The sequence below is a fragment of the Chrysemys picta genome, chromosome 15 (genome assembly GCF_011386835.1).
Source record: "Chrysemys picta bellii isolate R12L10 chromosome 15, ASM1138683v2, whole genome shotgun sequence".
Classification (NCBI taxonomy): Eukaryota; Metazoa; Chordata; order Testudines; family Emydidae; genus Chrysemys; species Chrysemys picta.
In genome coordinates this window covers 17,261,018-17,277,586 of record NC_088805.1, presented here as the reverse complement: position 1 = coordinate 17,277,586, position 16,569 = coordinate 17,261,018, and the positions used below count along the sequence as shown (strand labels likewise).

Genomic DNA, 16,569 nt, shown 5'->3' with positions numbered 1-16,569 from the left:
GCCGCTGGGCCCCAGGAACACATTTTGAGAATACTCTGCCATTCAAAGCAACCAGATACCTTTCAAAAGCCAAGAAATCGCTCTTCAGACGTATCGTCAAGAGCCGAGATGTAAGCAGGTGGCATTTCCGCCCGGCTTTGAACAGTCTAAACACAATTGTCACCACACTGAGGTCTTCCACAGGGCATTTCAGCCAGAGATCTCAAAGCACCGAGTCCAAACGTGGCCCATGCCCGAGGCTGGCTTTGTCGGCAACTCAGATCATTACAACAAAACAAACGTCAGACTCAGCTTTCTCCTAGGCCTTCCCTGCAGGATCTGCTCTGTCCCTGCCCATAATTCCCTCTGCCTCTGGATACCCTGATGTCTCTTATAAGCAAGGCTGTTGGTATTCTACTACCATGGAATTTGACCCTTTCTCTCCCCCTCTTTCCTTGCCGCAAATTTTGTTCCAGGAACTAAGTTTTCATTTTAAAAGATTATGCATCTAGCCCTAATGGGTGTGAAGATAACCTGGAAAATGTGACAAGTGTAAACCAAAGGTGTTGCCTTCTGGAGTCTGCAAACAGCCTGAAACAACAGCTCTGAGAAATTGGAATTGCCTCCATTCGTCCCAACAACGGGGTTGTTAATTCTGAAACCTAATGATGACAGTATACATGTCCACATTGTTAGAGGTGACACTTCTGATCATGTAAGCAGGAACGTCTTAGCTCGTGTGCTTATCTCACAATCTTTAGCAGCCATCCATACTTCAACAGGTGCCCCCTCCTAGTTTCCTAAACCCCCAGCTGAGCCACTGACAACTTCATGTGTGTTGTCAGCACAAAAAAGTCTGGCATACCAAAACCCCATAATCTGGGGACAACATACAAGAAATGGAATTTACTATCAGCTGCAACAACATGGGGTTAATGATCTGATTTCATTACCTGTTTTCTTACTTAATTGAAAACCATCATTTTAAAACTGAAATGAAGTTGCCTCTGAATTTCCAGCCTGCTGCACCAGAATCCAGGGCCCTTGCCTCAGAACGTTGGTCCCGTTCGTCGTCAAGCCCAGGGTGCCCTGGTGAGATTCTGATTGGAGCTAACAAGATCCACCTGCCAACAGTAATTATCCCACATCTTTACATGGGCTTCCAGCATCTAAGGGCAGTGTGACTATACAGGAGCCCTGCGTTGCTGTGCACGGTTCTGAACCTGCCCCACAAGGCCAATAATCAGCCCTGGTTTAGCTTTATCCAGAGAGGTGACTGAGCTCCAGCGGAGACAGGAACATCCGGACATTCCCCCTTCAAGTCAAGCGAAGTCCTTTTACCCTTATCATTCTGGCCACTCCCCTTCCCTCTATAGGAATTGCTCAGTGAATAGCAAACCCTTCCTCATGTGAGCAACGTTCGGTATAGAGCTGGTCAAACTACTCATTGCCAATACGTCACCCATCACATTTAGCCCTCTCTTGGGCTCACCACTGATGCCAATGCCTACAAATCCAAAAAGGTTTGCCCAAAAGCCCACGTGAACACACGTCAGCCTAAGGGGTGTTGCACACTGTGTGCTTTGACTATTGGAGGGGGGGATTGGACACCCCAGTCTAGGGTGACCAGACAGCAAATGTGAAAAATCGGGATGGGGGTGGGGGTAATAGGAGCCTATATAAGAAAAAGACCCAAAAATCGGGACTGTCCCTATAAAATTGAGACATCTGGTCACCCTACCCCAGTCACATGATATTGTTTCTGCTCCTTAATTGGGTGATGGAACCTTTTCCAAACAGCAGAACAACTAGTAACAATGGCTGGACAGCAAACAGCGAATGCTCTTGTTCCGGAACCACGTGTCTCTGTGCATTGTCGCCCTGCAAACGTTCCTGCCAACTCAAAACTCCTGCCCGAGAATAACAAACAACAGGCTCGGACATGATCGAACCCAGCCACAGTGCAGAATTCGAACCAGCGTCTGTGACCGTTGTGTTTGCAGCATTCTGCTGGCTCTGGCTGCATACAAACCCTTCCCACCCACCCCGAGAGGAGGCGGGAAAGGGCACAGAATGACTGAACGGCTCCCCGCTTTAGAACAGCTGGTGGGTTTAACTAACTTGGGTTTCCCAACCATTGCACCCACCTTTGTTGGCCACTGTTATGCTACAGCAGCAGCCCAAACCCTGAACTAGCCCAACGCAGGGTGAATGGACCCTTAACTTGCGTACTGATCAACAAGGGGGACTTTGGTGAACGAAGATGGTGCCCAGCGATTCAGCACCAGGGCAGCAGCAAGGAGAAACAGCTGGCGAGAGTGGACAGCAAGGATCATGGGATTCCCCGTTCCCCCGGTATTTGCTAAGAAGAGGAAATAACGCAAATGCCCTGGGAAATGGACCCACTCCGGGTGGGCAGTGCCCAGCTTTTAACGGCACCCGCTGCACGGCTGTTCGCTCAGGCAAGTCTCCTGGCATCTCTTCTCAAAAGCAGGCCCCCAGTACAGCAGCAAGGGTGAGGCTGATCCGCGGCGACCATTCCGCTTGATGTACGTGTTAGTCTGAGCAGTGACGTCCCCACTCTGCGCCGATTCCCATTCGGTGTCGATAACAAACGCCCCCAGGCACTTGCACACCACGCGAGAGAGCACGTTATCCCCAATGGGGCTCAGCTCAGACCCGCTAACACCCCCCCAACACAGGGGTTCAATGAGAATTCACCTTCCCACCCTCAGACTCACCCTGCAGGGCTCTCCCGGGGGTTGGGGGAACTGGGATAGGGCTCTCCTCTTTATACACTGGATTGGACTCCTTCTGTCCCAGACTGTCCTCTCCAGCGTGGGGGGGGGGGGGGAACGACAAGGGGATTCTTGCCACTGTCTGATGTGCCTCCCCCCTCCCATCCCAGAGGGACGCTCCTGTTTGATGTGCACTCAAGCTGTTTCCTGGCTGGGGAGATGCCCCCTCCCCAGCTGACATTTCCTTTGAAAGGAGAGAGACGCAGCTGGGCCGTGGACACCCAATGTGTCGACATGTGGAACTCAACACCTCCCAGAGCACTGGGAGTGCTTCCAGGAGAGCTCCTGGATACCCCTACGGTAAACAAGTCCCCAGTGGCTGAGTGACACGAGGCCTCTGCTTTCCAGGGGAGCAGCCCAGGTTGTCGCTGGTCCTGCTGTGGCCCAGATGCACTTAATGCCACCCTTCCAAAGGCGAAGAGGACTACAAAAAAATAGTCCTGACTTAGGCCAGACAGAGCCCCTCTGGGGGATCTATATGCAGCAGGGACAGAGCTCCCATGTGGGCCTGTAAGTCCCCTCTGCCATAAGGCCTACACATGGCCAGGCAGTGGGGTGCTGGTACTTCTGCTGATTCAGCTAATCAGGGTTATTTCACTGTTTGCCTTCTCCTTCCCCCTGTTTGTTCCAGCCACCCCCTGGCGTCTCAGCCTATGCACAGACTGTTCCCTGCTCTTTGCAGCAAGGACTGACTTTTTATTATACAGCATGTACAGCGGGTTGGAAGTTATTCATCAGAAAATGCCAGCTCATCAAAACCAAGCCTGTTTCTAGGAAGAGGTCGGTGTTGACAAATTTCCCATTTGGGGGGGGGGGGGGAAATGTCCTGCTTTGACATTTGCCAAACTAAAAACCTTCATTTTTCCAGCTGAAGCAACTTTTCGTTTAAAAGTTTAAGTTAATCGATCGTTCTAAAATGGGTTTAAAAGGTCAAAATCAAAATGAAAAGTTTAAAAAGGATCAAAACCAAAACATTGCAATTGATCCGATCCCCAAACAAGTTCGGATTTTTGGTTTGTGAAAATAGTCAAGATTTCTACTTGTCATCCTGATTCAGCCTGGGAAACATGTTCAGGGTCTTGAAAACTCTCATGAGACAGGAAACCCATTCCCCACCCAGCTCCATCTGTAGGAGTGTACAGTGCCTAGGACACAGAGCCCCTGAAGATTTCGGATCACAGACAGCTCTTTGACGTAGCAGACAAAGGCATAACAAGATCTAATTGCTGGCCACTGAAGCTACACAAATTTGGACTAGAAATTAGGCACAGTTTTTTTCCACAGGGAAGGTAATTAACACTGGAACAACTTACCTACGGATGTGGTGGACTCTCCGTCACTTGAAGCCTTTTCATCAAGACAGGATGCCTTTCTAGAAGAAATGCTCTAGCTCAGCCAGACATTCTGGGTTTGATGAAGGAATCACGGGTGAAATTCTAAAGCCTGCGTTACTCTGGAAACCAGGCAAGACGATCACAATGGTCCCTGTAGGTGCTTCTGACACACAAATAATAAATGCTAAGAACAATAAGTAGTAACATACACAAGCTCGGTATCTGATAAAACAATAGAGACTGGCAGAGTCTGGATCTGCATCCATGTCTCCTCAAAGCTTGGGCTTTGATTCAGGCCCATTGCTACTGAATGGGTTTTGATGCTGTTTGAATCGAAGGGATTGGATGGCTCAAGGGCTTGGATAGCTCTAGACTAATTATTTGAATCCAGCCCAAGTTGGTAGCATCCAGAAAGTCTTACTAGGAGATTAGGGCTGTCGAGTGGAATGAATTCAGTGATCTCAGTTCAGTCTGTAATGGACAAAGACCGATATAAAAAGAAAAACAAGCCATCCTCACAAACCAGGACACAGCTGCTGGTCTCAGCAAACCGGCCCAAGGGCTAGCCAGGCCGTGCACATTGAAATGGTCTCTCGGGTTGTCTCCAGGTTTCTTTGGAGGCATTAAGAAAAGTCAGCAGTGAGTGTAGGAGAGGAGAGGGACACTTCTTGTCCACTCCCCAGGATACCAACCCCCAGACTGGCACCGAGGCATTGAGTCAGAACATCCCCCCAGCGCGTGACACTCACTCACCCAATCTGTGCTCCTCTTCCCGGCGCGGGCCCCAGGCAGAGCGCAGGCCTTGGTGCAGTTGGTCTGTCGCCTTCAGTCAGGGCAAGTTTCACATCCCTACCTAGAACCAAGATCCTCGTGGAGTTATTAAAAACCCCGCCCTGCCCTTTGGGACTGGAGCAAAGTGCAGGCCCCTGCTGTTGGGGTGTCGGGGCGGTGGGGCAGCTCCAGATAATAAAATCTGCACCTGCCTGGGCTGGGTTCCCTTCCTGAGGCCCTGTCCTGCAATCCTATGTAGGCAAAGTGAACGGGCATTAAGCAGGACAGCAGGGTTGGGCTCCTCGTGCCGTCTGCCCATGCTCCCATATCCACATTTCCTCCCCTCACCCCCTGCCAGGCAGCGGGCAGTGGGGAGCAAACTTCCAACGTCAAACCTCAGTCCCTCCTGTGGAAAAACCAGTCTGTGCTCCTGGAATTGAAGCCTGTGTCATAACACACTGCACAAGGGGGCCACGTTAAGGACATTTAGGAAACCTTAACTCTGGCATTTCCAAAAACTTTGGAAGACTGGATTTTGCATTATTCTTTTCACCCAGGTTTTCGGGTGGAGTATATCAGAAGCACCCCCCCCCACACACACACACACACACCAATTTGCTCAGAGCACGATGACAAGGAGAAGCATTTCTCCCCCAGGCCTGGGCCATGATGTTTGAACCCCTATCTGAATCTGACCCTCCTCTCAGACTCAGGGTTCCAGCCCAGACCACTCGCTAGTCACTAGCATTGAGAGCTCCCAGCTCTTCAGCCGGAGTGAGAAATAGCCCCCAAAGCATGACCATTGCCATCAAGGTTCAGATCAACAAATGCCAACAGCGCAGATATGAAGCCTCCACCGGAGAGAGCAAGAGAGTGCAGTGACTCCCTTTGCACCTGAGCTGAAATACAAAATGGCAGCTACCCCGCCAGCAGGTAGAGAGAGTCCCCTGCATTTAAAGGTGCAGTGCACAGCCAACAGAATGACGCCTTTTTCATGCTCTGTGCAAAGGGGGAACTGACGATTATGAAGGGTGTGTTTGACAAATGGGGACAGAAGGAGCAAACGGGTGCATCAGTGTTTCACCTGCCTTCAAAGCTGGATTTTTGGTCTCAAGGGTAATGAATTTGAAGGTCTCACTCTAGCTTGCTAGCGGTCTCGGTTCAGGAGACACCCAGGGCTGCAATAACAGGGTATGTTTTAGATAAGAATAGAGGATCACTGGCAGAACTTATGGGGGCAGGGACAGAAGGCTGCAGCTGCAGTGGTGCTGGGAAGGAGGGAGGTCCATTCGCAGGGCTGGGGGTGGGAGGAGAGATCAGCATAGTGCGGTTGAAGTGCATTGGCAGACCTGTTTGGAGGGTCTAGGACTGGAACAGCAGGAGAGCTGTTGCAGGTCAGGGGAAGCATGCAAAGCTGTGTGGACGAGTTGTCCACATTAGACCAGATTTTAATCAGGGCTGTCAGCATCTCACTGAAATGTTTGGGTTTTAAAAAAACCATATAACTGTACCTAATGCCCCGATCCCTCCGACTGTCATATTATCTCGTGCATCAGTGGAATGTAAAGATTTTGTAATTTATCTCCTCTCTCTCGCGCGCGCTGCAGGAATCCAGACAGCTGATAAAATATAAAGATTATCATGAGAAAGGTACAAACCGGCCTAGGGAAGTGCCCTCATTTCACTGGCGGGTTCGTACAAAGGGATCATGACATGGCACATAAGGGAGCCATTGTCTTTGGAATAAAATCTCCACTTCAGCTTTCTTCTCTGGCCACGATCAATAGGAGGAAATTAAAGTCCCATCCTGGGAAAAAAATTAGTTTGCGAACACAGTGTTGAAAGATCAGGTAATGGAGAAGCAGAGCTACTACTGGGTTGCTGGCGCCATCTCTTGAACCGTGCAAGGAGCTGCAGATCTAAACCCTCTGACTAACCCAGCTCACCCTGCCGAAGTTCAAATGGACAGCACAGCACAGCACGGCAGACAAGCCCAGCGCGCCGCACAGAAGGAAGCTAAGGACAGGCACCATCCCAAGAGGCTGAAGTAATTTCTTTCAGGCAAACAGCAGGGGGGCCAAATTCACCCTCAATGTAAATCCTTTGTCTTCAGTGCAATCCTACCAGAGATGAATGGAACCCCTGGCCTTTAGCTTTTGCCGCCGATACCGCAGCCGGATGGAGCTAAGGCCCAGAAACCAAAACGAGAGCAAGCCCGACATGCGTGGGACAGGGGGACATGATGCCTAGTGCAAGCTCTGGTGGGTGCTGTGGGCCAGGTGAGCAGCCTGGCTCAGTCCCCCACCTCTCCAGATGGAAATAAGAACAGAAGAGCCACTCTGAAGTGGGCAAGACCAGCCTGTCCGGCTCCTTGATTAAACTGGCAGCACCTGTTGTCGGTACAGTGCCAAACGAGGAGCCTATTGCCTCTAATAGGTGTGAACACAGCATCTCCCTGCTTGGCTGCTAGTCACTTCAGTGCTTGGTTCCCCCCGTAACAGCCAGGAAGATGCAGGGTTGTACCCAGAAAGCCAGTCTTGATTTTTGCCATTGACTCCGTTGACTGGGTCCTATTGCACCCATCCCTGATTGGCTTGATAATTGAACAGGGCCAATTTTAATAACATCAGTTTCCTCTACACAGGCTTGGTCCTTTGGCTTGGCCATGAAAGTGGCAGAATATCTCAGGCTCAGGTGATCTCTACTGTTGTGGCGTCAGATGGGCAGAGAGACAGCCTCTAACAGAGAGCAGGGGTTCTTGGGGCTAGGGAAAGGGGTCACAGGGCTCTCAACTGTGAAATGAGATGGTCTGAGGCCTTAGCACTAGGTTAGTTTCAAGGGGGTCCGCGCTTCCCTGGCAGGCCTCCACAATGCCAGGGGAAAAGGCCTCGCAATTTGTTCAGCAGCTGCCATGGGGCAGATTTTAGCCCTTTGAAATCCAGCCAGAATCAACACATACCTAGAGAACTAGCAGCTTGGCTGAATGAGACTCCATGTCTATATAGAACGAATGGAAAGGAGGCCTGGTCCTGCCTCAGTTTGTTCAGTGCTCTGAGATACTTAGAGACAAGGTGCTGTATAGTTTTGTAGTCAGAAAAAAAAATCTTCCGTGTAGCAAGTAAATTTCAAGAGTTGGCGTCAGCACGTCTGCCCAGATCAGCCTGGCCAGCTGTCAGGCCTCTTCTTCTGTGTCCACACCAAGCTGTATCTGGTTAGATGAGCCCTTCACCAGTGCACTAGATACGGGGAGTATCCAGGAGCTTTGGCTCTCTGCTGCCCTCTGCTGAGCACAGATTATATTTCAAGTAGGGACAACAACTACTTTTTGAAATACGATTATTGTTTATTCAAGGATCAGGGCCCCACTACAACGGCAGGTCGGTACTTATAGAGCACCTTACAGCTGTTAAAGAGTGTGACAGAAACAATAACCAGATAGGATAGATGGAATCACTGCTATACAATACAAAGTATTAGTGGTCTGCCAATGACATTCTAGGAACTTCAGCTTCATAACCCTGCATTTGATTTTTCTTCCATTTACAAATAAATATTTAAGCACATTCCATTCTCAGTGTTCCAACTAAACCCATGTATATATCTGAGCAGCCTCAGGTCATAAAAAAGGTAAAGGGAAGAAAAATTGGCTCTCAGTGTGTTTAGGTAATTTGGCTAATACCAGTTTAAATCTGTGATGGCCTTTAACAGAGGCCGTATCTTTGCAGGGATTGTAGGCCTAGATCCTCAAAGATATTTAGGAGCCTAACTTTCATTGAAGTCAATGTGAGTTAGGCGCTCTCTCTCTCTCTATACACACACACACACACACACACACACCACCTATGATACACACAAACCTTAACACTGCAACAAGATGCATTCCAGAAGAGAGATGGCAGATAATATAACAGGTTTCTGGAAATGATTAGAATAAAAGTAGTTCTGAGCTGTGTACAATTGGGCTCACAACCCCCAAGGATCCTGGCATTGCAGGTGCAGACAGAAAATGGGACCAGGCAATGATTTTAAGCCATGCTAAAACATTTCTCAAATAGTTCTGCTGTGACAAAGACAATACCTTATGGCGTGGGCTAAAGGCTTTGTTTTTCCTGGCACTCATGTAGGATACCCTGCATAGCTCAGTCATGACTTTGCTGTTCACAAGCAATGCGGCAAGCCCAATTGTAGTCCATTACACTACAACAGTGGTTTTCAACCTGTTTTCATTTGTGGACCCCGAAAATTTTTTGAATGGAGGTGTGGAACCCTTTGGAAATCTTATAGTCTGCAAACCCCCAGAGGGCCACAGACCACAGATTGAAAACCACTGCACTACATTAATAATATCTGGCCTGTACATAGTGCTTTTCATCAGTCGATCTCCAAGCACTTTACAGAGGAGCTCAGTATTGGTATCCCCATTTTACAGATGGGGAAACTGACGCACAGGGACGGCCCTGACTTTCCCAAGCCCAGCAGGGGCAGAGATGAGAGAATAAATAGGATGCAGGGGGCTCATCTGCAGATCAGAATAGTTTGAAATCATTTCCACAGGCCTCTCAGAGCCAGTCCTATGGTCGGCGGGGCTGTAATGGTGTGTCTACATTGCAGCTGGACGGGTGCTTCCCAGAGTGGGCAGACACACTCGTTAGCTCTGCTGGAGCTAGTGCACTAAACATAGCAGTGTGGCTACAGCAGCCCAGGTGGTGGCTCAGGCTAGCCCCCCCCAGAACAAACCCGCCTCGGGTACGGACTTGGCCAAGCAGCCCGAGCTGCCGCCTGCGCTGCCACAGCCAGATTGCTATTTTTAGCGTCATAGCTCAAGCAGAGCTAGCGTGTGTCTGTCTCCACCCCCTGCTGGGAAGGACACTCCAGCTGCAGTGTGGACATCCCTTAGCTGCTAGATGGGGAGGAGTATGTGGTGTGGGGAAGCATCAAGCCAGGAATTCCACCCCCCTGCTCCACATACACTGTGGCCTGCTTCCAGCAAGGGAAAGAGGTCTGCTTCATGGCCATGTGGCCGACTGGTTTGCTTGTGTGTCTGGCCAATTGTTTCATGCCTAGATTTTGTGAGCTGGGTTTGGGAAGCTGCAGTTACGTTGGGTTAGGTGATCAGCTAGCCAGTGTGAAAAATCAGGACGGGGGTGGGGGGTAATAGGCACCTATATAAGACAAAGCCCCAAATACTGAGACTGTCCCTATAAAAATCAAGACATCTGGTCACCATAACTGGGGTTTGGTTTCATGGGGTTTCTAAGCCAGCCAGCCCCCACGTTCAGTGACAGAGTCTGGCGAGAAAGAGCGACTCAGAAGCACTGTGAACCGCTGGCTGGGGGGTGTTTATCAAGCAGACCCAGCTGTCTGGCCATTACAGGTTCAGGTGTTTATCCTCTTATGGCCTTGACACTGGGAACTGATTTGCAAAATAGCTCTGACCACTTGCCTATGTCTCTTTTCACAGCCTCCCTGCTTCCCAAGCCCTAACCACCAACCTTCCCTCACCCAGGTCACCAAACGGCCCAGGCAAAATCCCTCCCACCAGACTGAAGGCCCATTCTCATCACAGCAGCCCCTGACACAGACCAAAAGCCTCTGTGATGGGAAGCCAGGCTCTAGATTTATAGACTAGACGTGCTGTCACGGCCTACGCATTATTCTGGGCTCAGCACAATTCATCATCATGTCACTAGGGCTGGCTACGCTCGTCACAGAAGCAAAAGATGCCAAGAAGGTTTTTTACCATGAATGTGCCAAGTCTTAACGACACGGAGGGGACCCCTCCTGCCTCCCCAGAGAACTGAAACCTAAGGCAGCAGTTGTCCTCTGTCTACCTGGACATGCTAAGTCGACAAACTTTCTTGGCACACCAGGGCAGTGCTGACAGGCAGGCAGCCGGGCAGGCGATCATGGGCCTGGGATCATGCCTTCTAAGTCACATGGCTGCTTCCTGGCCAGCCTCTGCCAGTGAGTGACCCTGGGCCTGCTGCCCTATTTGTGTATGTTCGGAAGGATCAGTGACATCCTGAGGTTCCAATGAGCCCCTTCAAGTTGGCTCGTTGGTGCTTTGCAAAGTGAGGAAAAGTAAAAGTCTCCAGCTGACAAGGTTTTGTTCATTTTGCTGCATTATAACGCACTCTGCGATGGTGTTAGGGGAAGAGGGGGACTCTGCATACTTACCACGGGCTGCAGCGCACAGAGAGACATCAGCAAGGCACAGACCAGGCTCCTGCCAGCAGGGTACAATAGGATGGAGACAACTAACAAAAATTAACCAGCCTTAAGAAAAAAGCAGGGAAGGTTAAAGAGAAGGAAAGAAAGCAGAAGAGAACGGGCTGCCTGCTCCTGTTACCTGGGTCTTAGGCAGGGCCGGCTCTAGGCACCAGCAAAACAAGCTGGTGCTTGGGGCGGCACATTTTTAGGGGCGGCATGGCCGGCGCCAGAATGCCGCCCCTAAAAATGTGCCCCGGCCACCCTAGCTCACCTCCGCTGCTGCTGCCAGGGCGCACGAAACAGCTGATTTGCGCGCCGCTACTCGCCCTCCCTCCCAGGCTCTCAAACCTGGGAGGGAGGGGGAGATCCCGAGCGGCCGTTTCGCGCGCCGCTGCTCCCCCTGCCTCCCAGGCTTGGGTGCCTGGGAGGGAGGGGGAGAAGCGGCGCCCGTGCCGCAGCCACTCAGAGTCTCCCCCTCCCTCCCAGGCTCTCAAACCTGGGAAGGAGGGGGAGATCCCGAGCGGCCGTTTAGCATGCCGCTGCTCCCCCTCCGTCCCAGGGTTGAGAGCCTGGGAGGGAGGGGAAGAAGCGGCGCCCATGCCACGGCCACGCGGAGTTTCCCCCTCCCTCCTAGGCTCTCAAACCTGGGAGGGAGGGAGGGATGGGGAGACTCCGAGTGGCCGCGGCGTGGGCGCCGCTTCTCCCCCTCCCTCCCTCCCTCCCTCCTAGGCTTGAGAGCCTGGGGGGAAGAGGCAGGGCTGGGGATTTGGGGAAGGGGCGGAGTTGAGGCGGGGCTGGGGGTGGGGTAATTAAAGAAGGGGAGTGGGGGGGCAGCCAAAATTGTTTTTGCTTTGGGCGGCAAAAATCCTAGAGCCGGCCCTGGTCTTAGGCAGCCTGGTTCCGACAGGTTAGACTGAAGGGGGGTGGGGGGGAATTAAGGACTTTCTTCCATGGCAAATTTCAACTTTTCAGCAACAAAATCAAAATCAAAATATTTTGATTTGGAAATGCTGCCCTGGTGCCTCACAGGAGTTGTAGTTTGGGTGACTCTTGCTCCAAATAAGGTTGGGCTCCCTGGTCAGACTACATCTCCCATGATGCCCTATGTCTCCTCATGGTGGAGCAAGGCAGTTGTAATGGGGAAGTCCCAGTTCATGGGCTGTAGCCTGAGAGACGTATGGAGCCCGACCCATAGAGGAGAATGGGGTCGTGAGGAATATGAGGCGCCATGGCGGAATATCCAAATCAAAATATTTCAGGTTTCGGGTATCCAATTTTGCATTGAAAGCAGGCACTTTTCATGCAAAATGCCGGTTAGTTGAAAATCCAATTCCTATTAAAACTCAGTACTACCCTTTTTGAGCCAAGTGGCTAACCAAAAACGTGAGGGCTAGTAGATTGTTCCAGTTAGGCGGAGGAATTGGTCGAGTATTTCTTGGATGCAGTTTTGTTTATTTCCAAAGAACGTACAAAGTCCTGTGCCTCTGAACACAGAAGAAATCAAATGGCAGGAAGGAGCTTCTTTTGCTCACAGCCCCAGGGGGTCGCTTTTCAGCCTGCACCTTCGCCCAGGGTCAGAGTCCATGCGTTCAGCTATTCCTTCAGACTGTCTTCCTCGGAGTTCCGCCTTGTTCTCCCTCTCATCCAAAACAATACTCAGCAAAGCTCTTCCGCCCACAGAGTCCAAACCCCCTGGGCGGGTTCACGTTACCCTTTGGCTTTAGGTGAGGGCTTGTGATTCATTTAGCCCTACATTATGTTCACTGAAGGGCGCATTCACACAAGCTTTTTAACACGACCAATAAGAAGGTTTCACCCAATTAAAAAAAAAAACAGTTTTGAGGGAAATTTTTCGACCAGCCCTTTTCCTGAGTTTATTTCGCTCTTCTCTCTCCGGGCGTTGAATAAAGCAGTCTAGCTCCATGTCTTAGTGCCACCATCTGTGAAACAACTACAAACGTACACACTTGTGAGCATGCTCCTTATTCCTTGCGGGTGGGAGACCAGGGGGTGGGAGAATTACTTAGAGCTAATCAAACTATTATTTCAAGTACAATTCATCATGAATATAGCCCCTTCCTTGGCTGGAGACCCATTCGCAATCTGACCTCAGTTGCTGAGAATGTCTTTGTTACAATATTCTTCAAATAATTTCCCTTACTAATAGCTCTGTAATTTAACATCTTGCTGTCCCTAGTTGTGTTGCTGCTCTCTGATTGGCTGCCTGAAGCCAGTTAAAACAGGAGAACAGATAATGAAATTCCAGTTTGAATTTTCAATAAAATGAGGGGAAACGTTGGGATTCGCAAACTTTTGGCTGAATCTCACTGAGGCCGTCCAGATACAACAGAAACCTCCCTGCGGGCCAGCAAACAGAATTCAGGCCAATTCTTCACTAACCTAGTTGTGACTCACACTCTTTGACTATCTGGCCTCACCCTAGAATTCATGTGTGTAAAGATCCAGGCTGACCACAGGCCTCCCCCACTCCCCGATCTCTCCCTGCCCCTGGCACTCTGGGTTGGGTGAAGTCTGGGTGGGTGAGACCCGCTTTCACCAGCTCTCCCTACTGCGGCTGCATGAAGCCAGCTGCTTTCAGTCTCTGGAGCGTTTGCTGCCATCTAGCAGCCCGGGGCAGCATCCCACCAGGCTCCCTGGAGACCGTCCGCCCTTGTTCAGCGCAGGCTTCATACAGGTCATGTGCAGCCACAGCTGCTGGGGGGGATAGAAAAGGGGGGAACCGCCCAGAATTAAGTGGAAAACAGGACTTCTCCACCTCCTTCCCTCCATCCTAGGGTTACCATATCTCATAAATAAAAAAAGAGGACCCTCCACGGGCCATGGCCCTGCCCATTTCCCCACCCCGAGCCCCGCCCCAACTCCGCCCCTTCCCCCACCCTAACTCCGCCCCCTCCTCCCTCCCACTCCCAGCCAGGGGGAAAGGGCTGCCCCAGTGCTACCAGCTTCACGGTTTGCCGGGCAGCCCCCAGACCCTGCGCCCCCAGCCGGCGCTTCCCCAGCGCAGCTGGAGCCTGGGAGGGGAAGCGCCCAGCCGAGGGCGCAGGGTCTGGAGGCTGCCCAGCAAACCGTGAAGCCGATAGCGCTCGGGCTTTGGGCAGCCCCTATGCCTCCGGACCCTGTGCCGCCGGAGCCCGGGAGGGGAAGTGCCCGGCTGGGGGCGCAGGGTCCGGAGGCAAGGGGGCTGCCCGAAGCCGGTAGCTCTCAGGCAGCCCGGTTCTTAAACAGAGCCTCCAGCGGCTGCGGCTCTGTGTAACTGACACTGTGTCAGTTACACACAGCCCCGGCGGCTGGAGGCTCCAGCCGACCCCGCTCTATTTAGGAGCCGGGCTGCCCGAGCGCTACCGGCTTCGGGCAGCCCGTGCCTCCAGACCCTGCGCCGCCGGAGCCCGGGAGGGGAAGTGCCCATCTGGGGGCGCAGGGTCTGGAGGCACGGGGCTGCCCGAAGCCGGTAGCGCTCGGGCAGCCCGGCTCTTAAACAGAGCGGGGGGGCGGCTGGAGCCTCCAGCTGCCGGGGCTGTGTGTAACTGACACAGTGTCAGTTACACAGAGCCCCAGCCGCTGGAGGCTCTGTTTAAGAACCGGGCTGCCCGAGCGCTACCGGCTTCGGGCAGCCCCCCTGCCTCCAGACCCTGCGCCCCCAGCCGGGCACTTCCCCTCCTGGGCTCCGGCGGCGCAGGGTCTGGAGGCACGGGGCTGCCCGAAGCCGGTAGCGTTCAGGCAGCCCGGCTCTTAAACAGAGCCGCCATTTTCCCGGACATGTTCGGCTTTTTGGCAATTCCCCCCGGACGGGGGTTTGACTGCCGAAAAGCCGGACATGTCCGGGAAAAAGAGGACGTATGGTAACCCTACTCCATCCTGAGTCACTGGCACAGCTAGGAACAGCACCTCGCATTCCTGACTCCCAGCCCTGTGCTCTCCCCACTTCTCCTGTGACCGCTGTTATTTCCTGTTACACCCTTCTCCACCGCCTTTCTGCTGCCTGCTTTGGGCCAGGGCCCATCTGAGACACCACGACAGGGTGTTCTGGTGGCAGCACTGCTCTGCAGTGACATGCAGCTGCCTCAAGTCTATCCCAGAGCCCGTAACCTTCTCTCCTTTACTCACGAGCTCCTATTTTTATTGGCTTCCCGGGCCATCTGCATTGGGGAAGCATGAAATACAAATGATGGGGGTGGAGGGGCAGGCGGCACCGAGGAGAGAACCCCTCTCTGGCTAATGTTGATTCTGCAGTGAGTTCATCTCACTCCCCAGCCCCTGCCTTGTGGCTCTGTGCTTTCCCGAGGTGTGGCCGGCGGCCCCAGGCAGCCCTGCCTTTCACAAGAGCTGCATTGTGCCGGGTTGAGTTTTACACTGGCAGGCTGAATGCAGGAGCCAACAGGCCCATCACTGTTCGGGACCTAGCAGCACTTGGTAATGTCTGTCAAGAAGGGCGGAGGAGTGGGGTGGCATTTCCACAGTTAACTCCTTTTTGAATGGATCCAAGGGCTTGAAAGAGAGAGTGTGACCTCCGCTCGCTGCGGACATTGGGCATGACAGTGGCTTGGCCCGAGATTACACCCCTTCTTCAGCACCCCAGTTTGGCCAGGCTTTTAAAAACCTCAGCTGAGTAAGGGAGAGGGACATTCTCTGTTCACCCATCGAACGGGGCGCAGCCTGCAGCAAAGCCAGCTACCCCCACTCTGTGCCCAATGCCAAGGTGCCTCCGGTGTGCTGGATGGACCGCTTCTAGGCTGGAGAGCTGCCAAGGCCCAGTCAGTCCCTGGCCGCTCTGCTGACGCAGTCTGCAAGGGGGTTGCAATTTATTTATACATGCATATTGTCACCCTGCAACCCAGCCACCCTCCTGCCCCGCCCCCACACACAACCAATCAGCCTACACTTACAAATAAAAATATCCTTCCTCCCTCCCAAGAAACCCTCCCTAGTAGTGAGAACTGGGGCCTAGCAGACCCACGCCACTTGGGAAAGTGGGTAAAAATGTATAAAGTGTCACAATAATTCATAGCAATAAATGTTGATGGGGAAAGATGCGAAAGGGAGACAGACAGACAGACTTAGTCCAAACCAAAAGGCCTCCTGACCTAATCCCAGGACTGGGTTAAGATCATGTCTGGTGGCAAACGAGAGAAGTGTGGGCCCGGAAAGCAACAAACCAAACCTGGTGTGTTGAGAATTAGGACTATTGGTGAACAAAATAATGAGGGGATGGGATCCGACACTCAACCCGTCCTTTTGGGGTCCTAAAACAAAGCAACTTTGGGAAGAAACTTGGCAAAGGTGGACGCTGGCTGACTGAGAGACAGGAGAATGGGAAGGAGCGAGCTTCACCATCACGGCTGTCTCCTGAGACCCTCCCTGTCTCCTGGGACCCCCACTGGGCCTGCATCGTCCTAATCCCGTGAGGTGTCCTGAGAAACTGGGCCAAAAATAGGGCCAGCTCCAGGGTTTTGGCCGCC

At 52.2% G+C, this 16,569-nt stretch overlaps 1 long non-coding RNA gene across 2 annotated transcripts in view; it reads right to left on the bottom strand.

Moving 5' to 3' along the window:
* LOC122172285 (uncharacterized) overlaps positions 1 to 4,768 on the bottom strand; it is a 143,435-nt gene extending 138,667 nt beyond the window's left edge. For both annotated transcript variants that reach the window (XR_010592791.1, XR_010592790.1), the window contains exon 1: positions 4,091 to 4,768. This is a non-coding gene — a long non-coding RNA (uncharacterized LOC122172285). The remainder of the gene's footprint in view (positions 1 to 4,090) is intronic.
* Between the last annotated feature and the right edge of the window lie 11,801 nt (positions 4,769 to 16,569).